Genomic DNA, 13,497 nt, shown 5'->3' on the forward strand with positions numbered 1-13,497 from the left:
CCGTAGAAAGCGGCTTGCCGAAAATACTCCGCATGGTTACCTGTTTTGGTGCCCCCAACCTGTCGGTAATGCTTCCCTTACAACCTCCTTGCCTTACACCCGCCACACTGCAGAAATGGTTCCACTGGGACTCTTCAGTCTTACTGTACAGTCACCTTCACCACCAAATTGTTTTCCGAGACTTCGTAGACATATATTATACCGTATTGACCATCGCCATCAGTTATACATTCACCACTGCAACACTGCCTTATTTCTTTCCTCTTTCATTCCCATAACTTCTGACGAATAGAATAGCCTCGCCCCTGCAAAAGCTAGTTATCGATGTGCCTTCATTTCAGACCGCCATTCAAAAATTTTTTGTTCCGCGTGATTGCGTTTATGACTTCAACTCTGTTGTGTACAGTATTCGCATGTTTTCCCCACTATTGTTTTTCTTGTTGCTGTTCCCAATGATTCTAGTGTTTTTTCCACCCTAGTGTTTTTTCTGATGTTAATGCCAATAAACACTGCCTTCTGTAACACCCTCTGGGCATTGAAGGTATTGAAATTAATTTTCGCACTGTGCACAGCTCCGTACGTGCCCTCGTAACGCCTCCTCACGTCCATCTTGCAAATACCCTAATTTCCTACACGCTGTAGATTAACTTAGAAAGTGACCTGGCAAATGTAGTGCGACAGGGTCTACAGTCGCCATCTAGAGATATTGTCACATAGCCAAAGACGACGCCGCTGTCTTGAAAAAAAAAAACAAGTTTATTGGAGCGAACTTGTGCTCCCCTAATCACTCAAAGAATACCCAGGCGGCGAAACAGCAGTCACCAAAGTGACATGCGTAGACTGGTGTCGGCGATTGGAATGCCGAGGCATCTGCTCAGCGGGAATTTATCACTCGGCGCCAGGGTTTCTGAAATATTCGAATTTTATCCAGAAAACTGTAGATCAATGAAGAAAATTCTAGGCTGTTCACGTTATTTCGGAACGCTCGCCCTATCAGAAGAGATAACACATGCGGAACAGAAAGAAATAACGGAACACGCGCCTCCCTTGGCACACACAACACCGATAACACAGACTGGCGCAGCCGGGCGGCAAAAGCAAAACACAAATAAACAAACCCAATGCATGGTTCGCGGCAATATCATGCATCAACTCCAATGAGCCCAAATTATGACTGATCGCCACCTCTTCCCTCTTTCAACTTCCTGAACTACGGCCGTGTGGTTTCGAGTTGTTCATTCTGCGAAGCTGTGCACGTCTTATCCCCAAGGTTCTCGCGGTGGTGTGAGCGCTTCACGCAGCGCCGTGTGTTCACCGCATCGAAGCATTTATGAACAAAAGTCTGAGGTCCTCAATATTTTTATGTCTTAAATTTTACTTAAAAATGTCTTGAAAGCAACGCAAATGCGTGTAGAGTTGACAGCGACTCTAGAGAGATCGCTGTAAGCTTGAAGATCGGCCGTTGATGGTCCTCTCTACCACTTCCGCCTTTTTCCGGAGTCGTAACATGCCCGCCTAATGCATAGTCTTTCTCATGTGCCTTTGCCCGCAGACCCTCCCCCATGGGTGGCCACTTGTGCGGCGCACTAGAGCCAATGTTCCGGTTGGTGTAGCTGCCCTCCTGGTAGCCCTGTTGGCTACCAGGAGGGGACCCCGAGTGGCTGGAGGAGCGAGGTTTCCTGGTGTCACTCCGCTGGTGTCGCCGGCATGGTGCCCGCTTTATGGTTGTTTTTGTCCGGTGTGGGGAGGGATAACTTCGCCACCCGCATCCGTCGCCAGTGTCACACAGGGAAACTGCGCGTCTTCTTCCCCTTTCCCCTGGAGGCCTATTGCCACCAGGAAGCCCAGCCCTTAGCTCATGACGGCAGCCAAATCTGCGTCCGGCTGCACCTCCTGATCTTCGGCCACTGGAAGCTCCTCAAGGCCCATGGACTCGATCCTTTCCTTGACCGCCTTCGTACCATCCACTTCCCGCACTGCAAAGCATTCTTCACGTCACGTATTGCGACCATGTCACGAAGAAGTGGCTCCATGCTACTGAATGCGCAGGGGCAAGAGCCAAGGACCACTGATTTCATTGTTTACAAGTCGGTGTCGTGTGCCACGGAAGAATTCGTCTAGTCCTGTGCCCCTCCGCTTGCCAAGGAGATCTCGGCCGTTCTTTAGTGGTGTCTCGAGGCCCTGTTCGCGTTCTGAGCCGACTCCAAGGCACGTATCCGCGCAAAATTCTCGCCTTCCTACTGCGAGTACAGCATCCCCCACGAGTTGGAGGCACGTTCAGGGCGCTTGGGGATGCTTAGCCACCTCATACGTTGGTGGTGTTGCATAGGACGACCGCGCCTGTCGGTTGCCACAAGCTGGAAATTAGGAGGAATGTAAAGGGAGCATATCATATTAACCAATTAAATGTCATTGTACAAATAGCAACAGCCTCAAGGACGGTGCGTAATTGTATATTGTGAACCGCCAAGAAGTTTTGGGAAATAATTGCCACACCATCCCAATAAAATAATTTATGGTCTTGGAGTTTAAATGAGCTTCTCGGAGACATCACACTTGTCTGATTGGAATGCAATAACTCATATACAAGAAGATTTTTAAGAAAGCATCTGCAGTTGCATTGCATGACCTTTTTCTCTTCCCACTATTTAAGTTTTGAGACACTGCAATATCTGCGCGGTTATGTACAGTCTTGCGGGGCTTCAACTCTTGCAGGTGGTTTTGCACCTGGACCTGGACGCCACAGCCGGTTCCTTTCGCTGCGACACAAGCAGGAACGGCTCGACGCTCATGTCGTCATCCGAAGACACGGGGGTGTTCAGCGAACCGGGCCCCTTGGACTTCGCACCCTTTTGGGTGCGCTTTGCCTGCTGTGCTACCAGTGTTGAGGGCATGGGCAGCACCACACGTTGCAAAGGAAGTCCGGTGGAAGAGGGTCGCCGTGGCTCCCTTCACGTCCCTCCAGGGCTCAGCGCCAGAAGGTGTCTTGGGCCGGAAAGGCAGAGCTGGGAAGAGCTGCTTTATCCCCGTCGGTGCTCGCTGCTATTGCAACTGCTGCCTCTTTTTCAGATGGTGCATTAACAGGTTGGGCTGCCAGTGGCAACCCGGCGGGAGGCGAGAGCGGCATTTGGCCAGACTCGCTGACTGGGTTGCCGCGGAAACCAGACGCAGCTCCACTCCCCGGCGAGCCACGTCGGCGTACTCGCGTACATTCCCAGGTAGAAAGATGCAGAGCTCTTTCGGGCCTCTGGGAAGATCATTTTTTTTGCTGAATTTCCCGGAGCATGCCGCGTGCGGTCCCCGGCAGTTAGGACAAGTGAGGGTGGTGGTGTTGCAGTTGTCGCATCGGAGGTCCTGTGCGATGCAGTTAGGCCGGGTTGTTTTGCCGCAGCAGAAGTTTGTACCGTGCCCGAAATAATGGCACTTGAAGCAGCGGTGCGCGAGTTAGGTATATAGGTACGGATTCCACCCCTAATGAAACAGGCATTGATATGTTCAGGAAGCTTTGATCAGCTGAAAGTCAAGATTATGTGTTTCGTTGATATTTCTACATTGTCCCAGTGACTGGCGATTCTCCTGACGCCTGTAACACATTTATCCTTAAAGCCTTCCAGAGGGTCGGCCTCTTTAGTTTAGTAGACTGTCGCAGCTATCACGCCAAGTGAAATTGGTGTCCAGATCTGCCATGCGGGTTTTGGTCAGGAGACTTGTTGCTTGCTGCTGGGTGTTTACTTGGACTAATTTCACTGCCTGTGAGTTGTTTTAGCTTGGAAAGATTTGCCAAGGGTTCTTCAGAGAACTTGGAGAGGAGGAATACTGACTGGAATGCAACAAAGACGTTTGATTTACTTAGTGATTCAAAACAAAAAGAGGAATAGTTATCAGATTTTGGGAGAGTGATGTTCGGAATGGAACATTCGTGCGGCCCCTTTTCATAGAGAGATCATGTTGGGAGGGGTGTTCAAAATACTGTAAGGCATAAAAAGAAAGTCGGGGACGGGGTACTTTCTTCGCTAGGTTTACTGTGATGCCGAGAGAGGTCCAGGATCACCCTGCCTCGCAAACAGACAAGGCCAACAGCCGGACTATGACCACGGCTCAAATAACCACCATTTGTTGTTTCTAGCCTTCACCTTAAAACTCCTAGCCACGGTAGAATACCGCGCGAGACTGCGGGCTGGGGTTCTGCGGTGTCACCAATACCGTCACCTTGAATACACAAATTGCCCCGTGCAGGGTGTCGTGGATCCACTCGAGACCCTCGAACTCCCAAATGAGGTGATGCACTTTAGGAGTAGCTTCACTGCCACACCCTGAGCACTTTATTGGCGGTGGTGATGGCGGGCCGTCGGGGTAGCTTTGTTTTCGTCTCAACTGCCACAATGCGATAGCGTTATCTGCTTTGGCGTGGGCAGACTGGGCTTTATTGACGAAAACTATCCGAGTCTTCCCGATGCAGTGCTTTTGGTTAACGGGTCGTCAATTGTGGGGATGGGAGCTAAAAGGTTGAATCGGCGATGCTGTTTCATTTCCCGCCTTTCGTCATCTGCGCTCTCGAACACTCATGGTTGAATCCCTTGACCAAGTTGTGCCCAGCTCGCCAACCCGTGGGCCTGCTGCTTACCAAAGTTGCGTGCCTGACCTGAGACGCACTTGATGACGGCAGAAATGCCGGTAACTTGGAGCGCTTCCCGCATACCGTTTCGATTCATGTGCCGTGTCCTGGCGTTGGGCAAGTTCATTGAGACCTGGAATTGCCATGTTGCTATGAAATAAAGGGTTTCCTTGGGATTCGCCAAGCTCGATGCCAATTGCCTTTCAGGGAAGCTGAGTACCTTCCAGCGTGGCATGAAGCTCTGTTTTTGGTGGCACTTTCCGTAGTTTAAACAAAAAGGTGCAGTGTGCACCTGTATTTTCAAAATAAGCAGCGATTCCCGCGGTCAAATTGTCGGAGGGCAATCGGGCGTCCACAAATATATGGAGCGCTTTATTTTCGCCACTTGGGTCCACCTCAGTCTGTGCAACAGTGCGTCGCTAGTGCGCGTGCTTTAGTCGGTTCGTCTTATTAGTTAGGGGACTTGCTTCCGTCCCCACTTCATTCTCCCAAGGTGGTGTGGTCCGTGTGATGGTGCGGACCTCGAGAGGTGCAATAAGAGCGTGTTTCTATGTTGGATTGCTTCCCAGCATGAGGCGCTCGAGATACCACGCCACACCCAATTTGGGAATGCTCCTTCTTACCCCAGCTGCGTTTACCGAACCCTCTCATCATGGAGCTGGAGGTGACCGGGAGCTCCACGCTGGAGCTCCTGACCACCACTGGGGCTTAACATAGCCTGGCGTGCCTTCCGCGACAATCGCGAGTACTCAGCCTCGCCACAAAAAGTTACTCTCCCTTCTAAGAGCAGGTAATGTCCTGCTCGGGTAAGGCCATGGAGCTCCTCCGCACCCTCCACACGGCTGTTGATGTTCGCATCGAGTGTTGGCAGGCCAGCGTACCGGTACAGCTCTTCTTTCGTGTGACCCAGGAGACCAGTGACTATGCAAAGTGCACCCCTGGACATCGCTTTAAGTTGGGCTGTTTACTTTTTTGTGAGAATAAACCACATTGCACCGTATGGAGTCCGCAGCACAAGTATGGCCTACACTAGGTCGCAGGCAATCTGTATGTGGCGCCTCCGAATTTTATTTTTTATTGGTCACAAGGGGGTATTTCAGCCACAATGCTTTTAGCTGTCTGAGCCATTCCTCCAAACGCCCCTTCTCGCTCACTCGAACCCCCAAGATGGGGATCTATCCGTCTTACAATTGCATGAGCTGTTGACCACCCCTGCAGAGTCGTACCTTCCCGCTCTCCGTGGGTGCCCCTTTATAAATGGTGTAGTTGGTTTCGTCCATGGACACTTGCATGCCCGTGGTCGATAGTTGCTGCTCCAACGTCGTCGGCGCCGTCTAAAGCCAACAGGTGGCGCGGTCGGTACAGCAGTGCTCTCTCCGCTTCAGCCAAAAGTGTGATGTCGGTGAAGGCCGTTAAGGGAACTCAACCGACTTGGACTAGGTGCCCAGCTAGTCGGGTCATGACCACGTTAAACAGGAAGAGTGAAATAAAGTATTTCGTGGTAATCCCTTTCGGTTGCGGAACATGGCGTCCCGACGGCTGGAAATAATCTCGAAGGTGCGGTCGCCCAGAAAGCTAGTTTAAGTCCTCCCTGGGTACGCTTATTAAAGGCATCATCTTGGTGTACCAAAGATCGAGCATCCGTCGCAGCAAGTACAGGATATCGTTTGCCGCAAGGTTAGGGCGAAATACCCTAAGGCGTGGGTGGAAGAAAATTGTCTTCTAGGCAGTGGATGAGAGGGGTGGCCGCCTTTCTTTAGAGCAATTTACACAGCGTCGGCGTGAGCAAGATTTGTCTAAGGTTGGCAGTACTGGTGGGGTCCTTGGGGGATATGGAGTTCGCGATGTCCGTTGCCGCCAGTTCTATCATGTGCTGACGCCTTCCACCATTGGAGAAATATAAACGTCCGCGGAAAAAACGATTTGCGCGGCCAGTCATGCACAAGGAACGCGAGGATATAGATGATCTAACGATAGGTACTACTACCACCGCAAAAATTGACGACAGCATACCTAAACAAACAATGTCAAACCTAATGCAATGCGCCGTGGTGTGTCCTTTAGTGCTTACATAGAAATCCTCCAGCTATTTTTCAAACCTCGCGCGACTTACTGGAACCTTGGCCGATATTTTTGCACAATCTCATTACAGTTTGTCAAAGGAGGCTTTAAGTACCTTTCACTTACCAGTTCTTTCAATGACTTTTGATTTTCGGCGGCAAACGTTTTTCCCTTCTTTGTTGTGAAGACACTGTCGTCTGTTGTGTTGGAGCAGTACCACTGCAACAAAACCAGTGCAGTATATATTATATTTGAAAATAGGATCAAGGCACTTTACTTCACAGTGCAGGCACACATGCCACATAGAGACTAAATTTTAGTCGAAATTTAGTCGATTACAAATACAAAAGCATTTCAAATGTGCAACACATCACATCCCCCTTAATACAAAAAAGGCGGCTGTTTTTCTTGTTGCAATTTTTTAAATTTTCATATGCACGCGTTACAAAATGAACACTTATAAAGCTTTTTCTGCGCAATGTGCTAGCTCACGGTGAGGTAGAAACACGGGTGAACTTTCCCAACACATACACTGGCAGGAGAGACGTTAGGGTGCTTGAGAACATCACCAACCTGTGTTGTGCTATATCTGCCTAAAAGCAAAACATGCACTATGCTGCTTATTACCTTCATGACTCCCAAGCATTTGTGAAATTAACCACACTGACTACGTAAAACCCGGTAGATATACATGATCAGCAGCAAGAAAGAGCGACCATCTATTGGGGTGAGAAATCATTGAAATGTTAACGCAAAATACTAGTGACGACATCAAGAGGAAACAGAAGCTGGCGTTCAGTCCTGGCTACCCTCCACCAGTGCACACCCATCGTGAGTGCAGAAAGTGTCCGCTTCTTGTATGCCTTTTCTTCGGAATCGTTACTTATTCAGAAATGCTTAATGACAGACATGTTTACATTGAAACAATCTTCAGGATTGTATTAAAATTCCCAGGTTCACGTTATTTACGCTGCACACTTATACAATATAGTCTGGCTTCTGTAGGAACCCCCCTCCTAACATGGGAGTGCATAAAGAACACTTTTCACCAAAAAATATTACATTTTTCACTTTACAAGAGTGACGCTGACCGGGCATGATACTACAATGGTATGCGTGGTCCGCAACAAATGCAATTGACTGATTACAGTACCATTTTGTCGGATATGCTTCAGGCCAGACAGACCTTTGCAAAAATGTACGGCCTAAAAAACTTTAGTCGTGCGAAAAATGGTATATGCATTCTCCACTGTGCATCGTGCCGAATGCCTTCTGCACACCACATTTCCATTAGAGCGAAGCTTTCTATGCTTAACTAATGGTGTGTGGCGCACGGCCAAACGAAATGAACTGCAGGAAAGCCGACATTACACAATAGGTTGCAGTAGACGATAAGCGAACGCGCATCAAACACCTCAGGAAAATGCCGCATGTATCCCACTGCGCCATTTCGACACTTCCGAAGCAGTTTAAATAAATCGCAAACACCCATCTACTTTATTTCGGCATTAGGAAGCTTCACAGTTCGACCATTTTTTCTAACAAATGAAAGGTGCTTTGAATTGCCTAACACCCATGCCATAAAAACAAAAACAAGCATAAGAAGGCTCAGCGGAAAAGATATTTGTTGCCAGCAAGCTAAAAGTGGCACTTCACCCTGGTGCAATAGAACACGTGCACAGAATCGGATCCTTTTCCGAAAACCAAACACGACCTGCCATTGTTAAACTCGCCCACATTAAAACCGATCAACAGATCCTCGATTGCAGACGTATTAAGACAAAGGCGTTGCTATAAGCAGGATCTAAATCGTGCTTATTCAATGAGTCATCAGGTAGTAGTAGTAGTAGTAGTAGTAAGTAGTAGTAGGAAAACTATTTTGCCCAGAATGGTGTCACAGGAGGACATGTGAAGAGATCCTCTTAGGGCTATTTACCCCTTTAGTTGGCGGCCAGGAGACCGTGGACCATGGGGTCGACTTCAGTCATCCGGGCAAGTTGGACTTGCACATACGGGACAGAACTGAGCAGCGTGGTCGGTCACTGCTCCGTGGTTCTCATTTCTCATACATAGTAATCTATCTCCCTTCACTCCTATTTTTATTCGGGCACGACCAAACTGTTTTGTGACCCGCCCTACCTTCATTAATTTTGAATTCGGCTGTGTACAGTACTCCGTAGCAACGGCTGCAGGCCACGAGGTTAGAGAAAGCGTTAGCCTGGAGCAGCCGCCACGCAGTGAGATCCACTTGGTAATGTTTCTGTGTGCTAGTCGCTCTAGTCGTCGGGGCAGAGGTGTTCCCATAGCATTCAAAAACCATATTACCTTCCCTTCATATTCATGACGACACATTAAACAAACCAGGTTGCGAGACTCCAACTTTGCCCTCTGTTGCCGTCCGCTGACTACGACCTTTTCTTTTGCAACCTCCTCTAGAATTTTATTTACCAAGATTAGGGCGACCTTGTGAGAAGCCAGTATTTTTTTCAGCGATTTTCATTTCGTCCAAATAAACTGGCGTTTACTCTCAAGTCTGCAGTACATCCCTATTTAACGAATCCAAGCATTTTTTTATCTGGCAAGTTTTTTAACCCATACCAAGCTATAAAATTCCCTGCGAGAGACAATGACACTAGCATCAAGCCACGATGAGACGTACTCGAGTTCAGAGATATTTATTTGATCCACACTTCCATAAGGTCGCCAGACAAATGTTCATAGTGACCATATCGAACATGCAGCGCAAAAAGGGATGGGAGAAACGTATTAACGACGACACAGCGCTGAACTCGCAACTAAACTTTATTAGAAAATACACATATATACTCAAATCTGAAAATCCACTTAGCTTCCTATCATGTTACCCGCGATTGCACCAAAAGTACAGCGTTGTGAAACTACACCTTCCAAATGCCACACAATACGCACTGCATTAAGACAGTAAAACAAAATTCACTCCATCACCTTGGCAAACGCGATAACATCACTGACAAAATGCACGTGCCAAGGACCACCCTACTGCGCACCGCGATCATACAAGAACAAATATTCACTCTGGGCTAACGACATTGACGAAATACTGAGGTACGTTTCTCCATTCTTTCTAATGTGATACGCTTCTATAATTTCCCGTACAGGTTGGTCCTTATGTTTAGCAATTACGACAGTGTCTTGAAAAACAGGGACACACCCACACGTGGCACAATGCTGAGCAGCATGGGAATGCTTGTCGCCTTGCAACGTGTGCTTGTGCTCCAAGAGTCTCAGATTCAGGCAGAGCCCCGTTTTCCCGATATACACTTTCTGGTAGCACAAAAACGGGATCATGTACACCACTGTTAAGCTGCAACGAACACATGGCGACACGTGTTTGACTTCGCAGCGTGTGTGCTTGGCGGCTCCTGATATCTTCTTGTCAACTGTGTTGCACAATCTACTTAATTTGTTTGGCTCAGTGAACAGTCCCTTTACTCCGCACCTTCCAGCTACATTTTTTAATCCATGTAATAATCTGTGTACGTAGGCCATGACAAAGAATTTTTTCTTTTTCGATTCAAGCTCACGATTTTCTCGCGCCAGAGACCCACATTTCGCATTGACATTTCACATTCACATTCACATTGACATTTCACCTATTTTTGAACTTTTCCTTTCGCGAGACGCATAACTTGCCTATCATAACCAGCCTTATTCAACCTTTCCATTTGCGCAGTAAAACTGCTATGATACTAATGCGCACAAGACTTTGCAAATACGTTGTGGAGATAGGATAGGCATAGCTGTCTCGTATGTCGGCCACGTATTTGCAAAGTCTTGTGCGCATAAGTATCATAGCAGTCTTTGTGCGCAAATGGAAACGTTGAGTAAGGCTGGTTATGATGCGGTGGGAAAAGTTCAAAAATGGGTGAAATGTGGGTATCTGACGCGAGAAAATCGTGAGCTTGAATAAAAAAAAAATATTTGTCATGCCCTACGTACACAGGTTATCACATGGATTAAAAAATGTAGCTGGAAGGTAGGGAGTAAACGTTTTGTTCTCTGCGCCAAACAAATTAAGTATGTTGTGCAACACAGTTGACAAAAAGATACCAGGAGCCGCCAAGCATACACGCTGCGAAGTCAAACACGTGTCGCCATGCCTAACTTGCAGCGTGGCAGTGTTGTACATGACCCCTTTTTCCTGCTACCAGAAAGTGTATATCGGGCAAACTGGGCGCTGCCTTAACCTGAGACTATTGGAGCACCAGCGCACGTTGCAAGGCGACAAGCATTCCCATGCTGCTCAGCATTGTGCCACGTGTGGGTGTGTCCCTATTTTGGGTGTGTCCCTGTTTTTCAAGACACTCGTAATTGCTAAACATAAGGACCAACGTGAATTGGAAATTATCAAAGCGTATCACATTAGAAAAAGTGCGTCAGCATTCCGTCAATTTCGCTAGCTGAGAGTGAATATGTGTTCTTGAATGGTCGCGGTGCGCACTAGGGTGGTCCTTGGCACGTGCATTTTGTCAGTGATGTTATCACGTTTGCCAAGGTGATGGAGTGAATTTCGTTTTACTGACTGGTGCAGTGGGGATTGTGTGGTATTTGGAAGGTGTAGTTTCACAACGCTGTACTTTTGCTGCAATCGCGGGTGACATGATAGGAAGCCACGCGGATTTTCAGATTTGAGTATATATATATGTGTTTTTTCTAATAAAATTTAGTTGCGAGTTCAGCGCTCTGTCGTCGTTAATTCTTTTGTCCCGCCCTTTTTGCGCTGTATGTTCGATATGGTCACTATGAACCAACTAGCCCAACTTGCCATCTAAATATTCATGATTCTTACAAGAAATGTCGAAGCTAGTAAGGGAAAACTTGGTTCATTTTTTGACAGTTTTCCCGTAAAACTCGCAAAGTAAACGATAAGTGACAAGATGAAAACCAATCGTGAGCTCAGATTAATGCTACAATCTCCTTACTCAATAAAAAACGCTTTTACTGAACCACCGATCACAGAAATTACCAAGCAGCGCGGCAAAATTATAATTTGGGTGTCACGCGGTGCATGAAACTACAAAATTCTAACGGAAATATTTTTCGTACAACCTTCGCTCCGCTCAAACACGACGAAATAAGGCCATGGTATCAATGACGACTGGATAAGTCCACAAAAAGGATGGTCGGGACGGCGGCTGAAGGCTAGCACTGATATCCTCCCCGAGATTCAGAGTAAAGCGAATCGCAGCATTATTTTCATTGAATGAAAATTATCAGAAAGCGTGGAAAATACCACAACGATATCTTTTTTTTTAAAAATAAAGCAACATACCTATACCTTTTCCATATTTTCAGACCCCTGCTGACGAGACTACTCATTCGACGAGCCGGGCAGTGAAGTGTGTATTGGGAACACGTTTCACTGGAAAACGTCACAAGCTCTTGCCTTTTCACTGCTCCCGCATCATATTTGTAACAGAACGGCATGCTAAGTAACACGATTCGCAGCATTATTTTCATTAAATGAAACTCATCACAAAGCGTGGAAAATAACAAAGCTCTATTTTTTTGTAAAAATAAAGCAGCATATCTATAACTGTTCCAATTTTTCGCCCCCCTGCTGACGAGACTACTCTTTCGATGAGCAGGGTCGTAAAGTGTGTATTGGGAACACGCTTCACTGGAAAGCGTCACAAGCTCTTGCCTTTTCACTGCTCCCGCATCATATTATTAACAGAACGGCAGGCTATGTAAAGCGAATGGCAGCATTATTTTCTTCGAATAAAAACGATCACAAGGCTAACAAAACGCTCTTTTTTTGTAAAAATAAAATACCACGTCTATAACTTTTCAATTTTTCGCACCACTGCTGACGAGACTACTCTTTCGATGAGCAGGGCCGTAAAATGTGTATTTTGAACAAGCTTCACTGGAAAGCGTCACAAGGGCTTGCCTTTTCGCTCCTCCACACATCATATTGGTACGCAGCAGAGAACGGCAGGCTATTTGCAAGTTGTGCGCTCAAGACAACAATTGAGAATTTACAAGCAGTGGCTGTAGCAGGGAATCGCAGCTCAGAGGTCTAGGTGGATCCCGCGGTCCCAACCCGCATCGACGCTTTTCTTTCAACGGTTTGCTGATATGCTAGTGGGGAATTCCCCTCACAGATACGGCGCGTGCTCCTTCAGGGGAATTGTCCTCTTCGCATTAAGGCCTTTTCCCCTGATGTCCTGTGATGTCCTTTCTGAAAAATTACACTATCTTCCCCTGGAGAACCATGAGGAGGATGCGAAGCATCATAGGGGTTCCGTGTATGTTCCAGTGTGTTGCTGTTATGTTGTTTCATTTATCGGAGTACGAATGGGAACGTAGTGTGGACCCCCATGTAGACACAGAGAAATGTAGAGAAATGTAGAGACAGCGAAGAGACCTAAACCGGCGTTATGTGATCGAATACCTCCTGGTTTTCGTCTTTATTGCGTGCTCACGCTCCTACCCTGCTGCCCGCCCTCTTCGTCCTCTTCTCTGGATGAGTTGCAAGGCGCGTGGTGCTTCCCGCCACAGCTTTCCCACGGGAAATTCAACATCCTCCTCTAAAGTTTTCAGTTGAAAGTTGAAAGTTGAAAGTTGAACGTTTATTGCGACAACATGTACAAGACTGGCTATACAGTTGTCGAGGGGGACGGTCAAAAAAGCTACAGGAAAAAAAAAAAAAAAAAAAGCCTGACAAGGTGACGTCCCCCTCCCCTTCCCCCCACGTGTTGGCACGACTCTGCGGGAAATGGCACGTACTTTGTGACAATAAAAATTAACAAAATAATGCACACAACTAACACATAGAA

The sequence above is a fragment of the Haemaphysalis longicornis genome, unplaced genomic scaffold (assembly GCF_048455015.1).
Source record: "Haemaphysalis longicornis isolate Haplotype H1 unplaced genomic scaffold, Haemaphysalis longicornis Haplotype H1 scaffold_10, whole genome shotgun sequence".
Taxonomy (NCBI): Eukaryota; Metazoa; Arthropoda; class Arachnida; order Ixodida; family Ixodidae; genus Haemaphysalis; species Haemaphysalis longicornis.